General features: G+C 28.9%; 1 long non-coding RNA gene across 1 annotated transcript; it reads right to left on the reverse strand.

Moving 5' to 3' along the window:
* Nucleotides 1-1,224: 1,224 nt before the first annotated feature.
* On the reverse strand, nucleotides 1,225-2,512 carry LOC105204316. Its single transcript, XR_005576285.1, has 3 exons — nucleotides 2,257-2,512; nucleotides 1,756-2,109; nucleotides 1,225-1,652 (listed from the first exon to the last, which is right to left on the reverse strand). It is a non-coding gene; the product is annotated as an uncharacterized LOC105204316 (long non-coding RNA).
* Nucleotides 2,513-8,981: the final 6,469 nt, after the last annotated feature.

The raw sequence follows: 8,981 nt of genomic DNA on the forward strand, positions 1-8,981 counted from the left end.
TATAATTCAAGCTCCTCCACGATCTGGTAGCTTATATTTTAATTATAAAAAAGTATTTAGTATAGTGTTAATGACCGCATGTGATCATAATTATAAATTTATATTAGTTGATGTTGGATCGTATGGAAGCCACAATGATGCCAGCATTTTTTCTAAATCGGAAATTAGAATAGCACTGAAAACCGATAAATTGAATATACCTAAAGGGAAAATAAAACTTCCTGGAAGTAACAAAAGCACTAATTTTTTTTTTATCGGTGATGAAGGATTCCCATTGTCAAAAAATTTTATGAGACCATTTTTAGAGAGAAATTTAGATAACAGAAAAAGAATATTTAATTATAGATTATCGCGTGCACGTAGAACTATTAAAAATGCTTTCGGAATTCTGGTATCACGTTGGAGAGTATTACGACGACCTATTTGTATGCATCCTGAAATAGCTGATAAAATAATTTTGAGTACTGTATGCTTACATTTTTTTAAAAAGCTGCACAATTTTTTAAAAAGCAGAGATAAAGAATTACCAGTTATAAACAGAATATATTGTCCTTCAAACTTTATTGATTCTGAAAATGATCACGGAGAAATAATACAAGGCACGTGGAGGAATAATGAATCACAAACTCAAAGTACTTTACCAATTAATGCACGTAGAGCAACTGTAGAAGCATATGAGCAACAAGACTTATTATCAAATTATTTTTTAACTAAACAAGGAGAAATTCCATGGCAGCTAGAATACATACAACGAGGAAACAATCATGATGAGAATTAACTATATATGAAGTATTAAAACAATTTAACGCATTTAATAATTATTATATATTTTATTTATCTTTTTAAATCAGTACAAAAAACATAAAAGTACAAAACTTACATATTATATTTATTTTTTAAATAAAATATATGAACAAACAAAAATTTAATTTTATATTATTTAGTTATTCTTGGAAAATAAACTTATATGTAATACATAAAATAAAAGTGTAATAAACTTATATTTTAAAAATAAAGTAGCCTCTGTAAAGCTTATTGTATAAACGTCTTATAAAGTCACATCCATAAAATATTTATCATTTTCTTCTTTTTTTTTGTACGTTCTTGTTCCGGAATTTTTTTCAGTTCTGCAGCTACAAGTTCTCCAAATTCATCATCAACATCTTTTTCAGTGTTAGTTTTTTGTTCCATTTTTGAGTTATTTAATTTATCTGCAATGTTTGATGATAACGTTAAGATAGATTTTTCAACTTTATCCGATTCCATTTTTTGTTTTTTAACTGCTGGTGTAAAACATTTATCATATTTTAAAATAGATGATGATGAATGTGTTAAATCACATGACGATGTTGAAGATGCCGATAAGCATTCTTCAGACTTCTTTGGAGTAACACTTGTTAAAATTGTACTATTTAGTGATTCTGGCATCACATTGTTTTCAATTTTTCGAGATGAACATAATATTCCAAAACTTTTATTTAATTGGCAGGGAATACTTGTAGATGCAGAGCTTAATTTTACTGGAGAAAATTTTACATTACAAGATAAATTTAATGTAGTTATAGATTGCCTTCCGTTTTCATGTTGCAGTACATTAGTCAAGAAATTTATTCTTCTTATTTTTTTCATTTTTAGCCATATTAGTATAGCATCTGAAACAATAATAAGTAATATGTTAAAGAGCTATGTTTAATTTTTGTACATAATTACTAATAATCCTAATAGTATTCATAATTTTACATTATTTACAATTACATTTAAAAACGAGAGCGTTCCGTTTGATCACGTTGCAATTGATCACGTTGCAATTGATTCACAGCGGTCGGTGCCTAGAGATTTTCTACTGTTCAAGTATTGTGACTGGTTAGAGGTCAGTTGTAAGGCTCTAATCCTCTAAAAACTTTAGTTATATCTAAAAATTACATCTAAATAACCATATTATATACCTTCTTCTTTGCACGTATTTTTCTAAAAATTTCATATTTTCATAAAAAGCAAAATCTTTACGTTGAGATAATCCGCTTCCACTTTTACATTCCAGTTCAATTTCTCTTCTATCTTTTGAGAATCTTTCTCTTAATCTAGTCCATCGATTTTGGCATTCAGTAGCTAAAATTAAAATTATATATACTATTAAACAAAGCTTTAATGATATATTTAAATATATATACAATAAGAAATATTAAATTATTAAATAATTATTGAATATTAGATAATTGGAATATTAAAAAGTTTATTTTAAAAAGTTTTACTTACGTGGACACATCATTATTTGTCCAATTTCATTCCATGAATTTTCTTTCATAATTGAGTCTTTAAAATTGGACGATAACTTATCATATAGATGAAGATATCCTCGCACCAAATCAATTAATAAGGAATCTCCTGAACTTGAGGTGATATCAATTTCCTCATGTTCATTTTGTACAGCTTCATTATTTAAAGATGTTGTGAATGAATATGTATGTTCCATCTTATTTATACACAGATACTAATAAAGTAGCACTATTGATAAAATATGACAAGTTTTTAAAAAAATTACAAAAATACATATAAATATATTATGGATACATTTTAATATATAACTGCCAGTATTAAAAACAACTATTGCTTATGTTATGTATAGATTTTCAGTAATGGCAGTAAAATTTAGAACACAACCTTGATATGTTATATAATATGTCATATATATGTGTGTGTTAATAATACATAATGTCATACATACATAAGCATAGATTTTTTTTTAATAAAAATGTATTATAATAAAAAATTGATTTTCCAGATAGCAAAATGTGTTTCAACACTTTATAATTGTTTATGATACTGAGCCCTTTCTATATATTTATTTTCAACATATTTGAAACAATGAGTTATACAATAATTAATATACATATTATTGCCAGTAGCTTAATGACAAGATTGCAGCATGAAAATTACCTCGCATTGATAAGACAATACAGTAACATTGTATGGATTCTATAATTATTATAGCAACATGATGGCAACAGTATAAATTTTAATGATTTAAAAGTTGCTGGTAGCAAGTTGCTAGCAAATTACTATCAAAACTAACGTATTATATTATGACGGCAATTTACAAACCCGGTCACTGGATTTTTCACAATGACGTACATTTATAAATTTTATTTTTTTAATGCAAAGAGATTATATTGAAATATATGTAAGAAATAAAATGCAAAATATAAAAATTAAATATTAACATCAAGTACATTTGTATTAACCTACAAAAATAAATAAATAAATAAATAAATAAATATATATATATATATATATGTATATATATATATATATATATATATATATATATATATATATATATATATGTATATATATATATATATGTGTGTGTGTGTGTGTGTACACACACACACACACAGTACATATTACATATATATAAATACATAACAAAATTATTAAATATATGATAATATAAAAATTGTATATATTTATACGTATGTATTCACATGCCTTGTTTCTACTAAGTTTACATTTGGCGCTGAACATAGATCAAATAGAATAGAGAAGTGCCACAATTTTTTCATAGCAACCACTTAATATATATAAATTTTTTGTACGTAAAATTCCAACCAGTTGGAATTCGCGTTATGTTTAAGTTTACGGTTATTTTTACTCTTATTGAATTATTTAGATCTAAAGCTATTTTCTCATTGGTTTCTTCATTCTTAAGCTTATGCTTACGTCTTATGCTTAAAGTTACAGGAATTTGTGTGCTATAGCCTTAACACCCTGTACGTGTAACTCGGTCCTGTAACCGAGCATCTGACATCTATGAAGCGTTTAATGAACTATAAGTGCAAGTCGGTAAGTCAACTCCTACAGTAAAACCTGGAGACAACCATTAATGAACACCCTGTGTGTGTGTGTGTGTGTGCGTGTGTGTGCGTGTGTGTGTGTACACTCAACTGCAAAATTAAGGGATTACCTATTCTGACTCCGAAAAATAGGCGTAATTCAAAACAGTGTAACTTTATCAAAAATAATTGTAAAAAAATTTTAAAAAAGCATTTTAAAGCTTGAAATCTTTAGTTTTGAGATTGATACATCATTAAACGATTTACACATTGTTTACGAAGTTACGCGGATTTAAATAAGGATGCATCAAATCTTAAAATTTTTTGCAAACTTTGCAAAGCTCCATGACGCAAAATAAAAATTGCACGCAAATGCGGTTTACAGCATTCGAAAGGTGAATCTTTAACTTTAATTTGTGTTTTTGTTGAGCTTTGTACGATTTTTTTCACTGAGTTAGGCAACACTGAAGCAAAAATGGCCTCTTTTGCTTCAACGTTGAATAATTCAGTAAATAGTAATCGTACAACGCTCAACAAAAACGCAAATTAAAAATAAAGATTTACACTTATAAACCGCATTTTTGTGAAATTTTTATTTCATACCGTGTAGCTTTTCAAAGTTAGTAAAAAATATCCGACAAATGTCAAAATATTATAAAAATTTTGTCAAGCTGTATACAGGGCCGTAGCCAAGGGGGTGCCAGAGGGTGCCCGGCACCCTCAAACATTTTTTTGGCACCCTCTAAACAGAACAAGTAACGATTAATGTATCTTTACACAATCGCACACGATTCGTCTACGCAATATACAATACGTCTCATCCTTTAGATCTAGAGTGATGCCCGAAACCATGGTAGAAGTATAACAGCTATCCCTTCCACCATGCCCGAAACTGAATCCGATAGCATGCAATAGCATATGGAGGGCCCCTCAAGGGCTGCGTTCAGATTTCCCACCCGGGTGCACCCAGACATCATTCTATCCTATAACAAGCGGAGGGGACGACAAGCGCGAATCGCATAAACGATTCGCGCTTGTTTGTTTATCTCCTCCCATGCTACTGCATACCGGGCAGTTTCTGGCATTATTGCTCTAGCTCGATTATTATTTTCATTGCACTTCCGTTCTTGACTTATTGATATTTTGTAACAGTGCATTTCGAGATTACTTAAAATTATAAATTACAAAAGTGTAGCAAAAGTGAGCAACTAAGCAGATTAATAAAATTTGAAAACTATAAATTAAGGTATGTATATGACCTAAGAGTGGTAAGAATTCTATAAAAGTTATGGTAATGTCTTTGAAAAAAATATCCAAATATAGGATTTTTACTAAAAAAAAAAACCATCACAATACATCTTATTCAATAACGTAAGCAGATCTTTTCTTTACATTGCAGATGGATAAATATATCATAAAACAACAAAAACCTTCCACATCCACTGCCGCATGTGATTCAGAAATATTGATATCGTCGCAATTATCATCTTATTCTGCTTCCAGTTCTACTTCTACATCAAAAACTAAAGTATTTGTCATACAATCTGTCGATGATATATCCAAAATAGGTGGTAATATAGTACAAATAAAATGTGACCAGTATCCCAAAGACAAATATAAAAGAAGTTTTCAAGCAGATTGGTTCAATAAATATAAATGGTTAGAATATTCATTATCAATGAATGCAATCTTTTGCTATCCCTGTAGACAGTTTCAAGCGCACCAATCTAAAGAAAATGCATTCATCTCAACTGGATTTTCGAATTGGAAAACCGCATTGTGCAAAAATAAAGGTATTCCGAGGCACGAAACGTCTAAAGTACACATTGCTGCCATGTCAATGTGGTGTGATAAACAAAATAGAATAAATTTAAACAAAGAAGTATGTACTGTGTTGAATAATGATGTTCTTGAACGCCACAGATATTATGTAAAATCTGTAGCAGAAGTTATTCAGTTTTTGGCAGTTAATGAACTTGCTTCACGAGGGACTTATGACATCACAACAGAAGAGGAAAACAGTTTATTCAATAATTTATTTAAATATACCATGCAAAAAGACAGCAAATTAGCGGAGTGTGCCAAATTAATACCTGCTAATGCAACATATTTATCACCCCAAATTCAAAATGATATTATTGAAATTATGGCTAAGATGGTTAGATTAGATATAGTACAGGACGTGAAAGCAGCTGATATTCCATGGTACACGATTTTAGAAGATGGCACGCGTGACAAAAACAATAGAGAAAATATAGCTATTGGTGTTAGATACATAAAAAACGGGAAAGCACATGAATCAATTTTGGGAATCAAGTCCGTTGAGAAATTGGATGCTGAAACTTTTGCTAATTTGACACTCGATTTTCTCCAAGAATGTGGACTGGATCACTTCAATATATTAAGTCAATGCTACGATGGTGCTTCAGTCATGAGTGGTCACAAAGGAGGAGTACAAGCCTTAATCCAAAAAAAATTAAATCGAGAAATTCCATACATACACTGTTCAAATCATCGACTACATCTCGTCATTATAAAGGCAATTAATGATATACCAATTGCCACACAATTTTTTGAACAGTGCTCAATGTTATACAATTTCTTGAAAAGAGGATCAATATCTAACTTTTATAAAGGACAGCCACTTGCACGCTTGTTAGAGCAACGTTGGTCAGGACACTTGTGCGTTACTCAAATTATTAACAATAATTACGCAAAAATTATTGAGGCTCTTGCATTTATTAAAAATAACAAACAGATTAAGGGCGAATATATTGTTGAAAGTATAGGTTTATTAAAAGTAATGAAGAAACCAGAATTTTTATTTTGCATGATAATATTTAAAATTATTTTGGAAATTCTTCATCCTGCAGATAAAATTCTACAAGCAAGAGAATCTAGCCTGAAGGATGCAATGGTAATAATTACGGCTGTGATTAGTCAAATTGAAAAGATAAGAACTAGTGAAGAATATGAAAAAATAAAAAACTTAATGAAAGAATTTTCAAATAATGAAAATATAGACGAAGAAAGAGCACAAAGACAAAGGAAACGCAGTAAAAATATAGACGGTTTTTTAATAATGCATCACATTAATGAGGAGGACGACCAAGATAAACTTAGACCACTATTTTTCGAAATTTTAGATATTATTCTTATTGAATTAAAGAGACGTTTTTCCCAAAACAGTGATATTTTGAATGCTGTTATCAATGCAGAAGATCTAAATTTCCAAAAATCTGAATGTCTGCAAAAACTAGGTATAAAGATTCCTCAAAAACATGAAATAATGGTAGTTAAAAGTTATCTTGAGAAAAGTAACGAAGAAGGAGACACGTTTTCAAAGCTGTATAACCAAAGAGTAGCATTCAATGATACCTACAATTACTTAGCAGCATGTAGAACGTTTGCATGTAGCACTGCGTTGTGTGAATCTACATTTTCGGTTCTAACTAAAATTAACCGATCACAAAGAATGTCTATGACTCATCAAAGAATGGCTAATCTTATATTTTTAGCCTTTGAAAAGAAAAAAACTACAAATATAAATATGAATTCTTTTTTAAGAGAATTTCATAATGCCAAAGAAAGAAGACTGCAGTTATTCTAATTATATTACTATTATTTTTTAATGTTAAGAGTTTAATATTTTAGTTGTATGCATAAATGCAATGAAAAACGTTCCTTTTTTGTTTATACATAGACATAATATCTACAAAGATATAATACATTATTATTTTGTGTTTGTAATCTTTATATTAATATATTTTACTTTTTAGTTTGTTAAAAAGGCATTAAATTGATATCCTAAAATGTTATTTTGATTAAATTGCAAGCACCCTCTACTTTTCCCCAGGCACCCTCACAAAATTTGTTCTAGCTACGGCTCTGGCTGTATAGCGTGAAATAAAAATTGCACACAAATGCAGTTTATAGTATTTGAAAGCGTGGATCTTTACCTTTAATTTGTGTTTTTGTTAAGCTTTGTACGATTTTTTTTCATTGAGTTAGGCAACACTAAAGCAAAAATGGTTCCTTTCTTCAATGTTGAATAAATCGGTGAATAAAAATTGTACAACGCTCAACAAGTACGCAAATAAAGGAAATAAAGAAAGAAATCCAGAAAAATTTTTAAAAATCAAAAATTTGCAAAATAAAAAATTTTTCATAACGCAATAAAATAAAAAGATATCGTAAATCATTTTTTAATTACTAAACTAAACTTTTTAAATGGTTTTTCAACTTTCAACTTCATGCTAATTTAAATGGTACAAAATTAGCAACTTCCTAAATTTGTTTAAATTTGGAAAATTTTTGATATTTAAAAATCTTTCTTGAATTTCTTACTTTATTTCCTAGTGTAAAAGAATCTTCGAGAAAAATCAACTAAAATAATAAAAAAGTTTCGTCCTTTAAAATGAGCCTTGGAAGATCGTTTTATAATTTTTTTTTTTTTACGAAGTTCAAATATCGACTTCAACAAAGATTAAGTAAGCGTTCAACAGCTAAATTAAAGGATCATCAACAGTTACTCTCCAAAAGAGAGTGTAACATAATAAATCAACAAAATGATAAATCAAATTTCAAAACGCATTTTACAGCTTAATGTTTCTACATTCACTTTTAATATCGACTTTGAAAACGTATACTGAATTTTTACAAATAATAATAAAAATGCGGTAAAATTTATTACGAACTTTGCGAGTTTATTTGACGTGAATTAATAATCGCACACAAATGTAGTTTGCAGCGTTCGAAAGTGTGAATCTTTATCTTTAATTTGCTTATTTGTTGAGCGTCGTACGATTTTTATTCACCGATTTATTCAACATTGAAAAAAGGAACCATTTTTGCTTCAATGTTGCTTAACTCAGTAAAAAAATATCGTACAAAGCTCAACAAAAACGCAAATTAAAGATCCACGCTTTCGAAATTGCATTTGTGTGTAATTTTTATTTCACGCTGTACAGCTTGGCAAAGTTTTTATAATATTTTGATTTTTGTCGGATATTTTTTACAAACTTTGCAAAAATACACGGTATGAAATAAAAATCCCACAAAAATGCGGTTTTAAGCTTTTAAAAGCGTGAATCTTTATCTTTAATTTGCGTTTTTGTTGAGCATTGTACGATTATTATTTACTGAATT

The sequence above is a fragment of the Solenopsis invicta genome, chromosome 14 (assembly GCF_016802725.1).
Source record: "Solenopsis invicta isolate M01_SB chromosome 14, UNIL_Sinv_3.0, whole genome shotgun sequence".
In the NCBI taxonomy this organism is placed as follows: domain Eukaryota; kingdom Metazoa; phylum Arthropoda; class Insecta; order Hymenoptera; family Formicidae; genus Solenopsis; species Solenopsis invicta.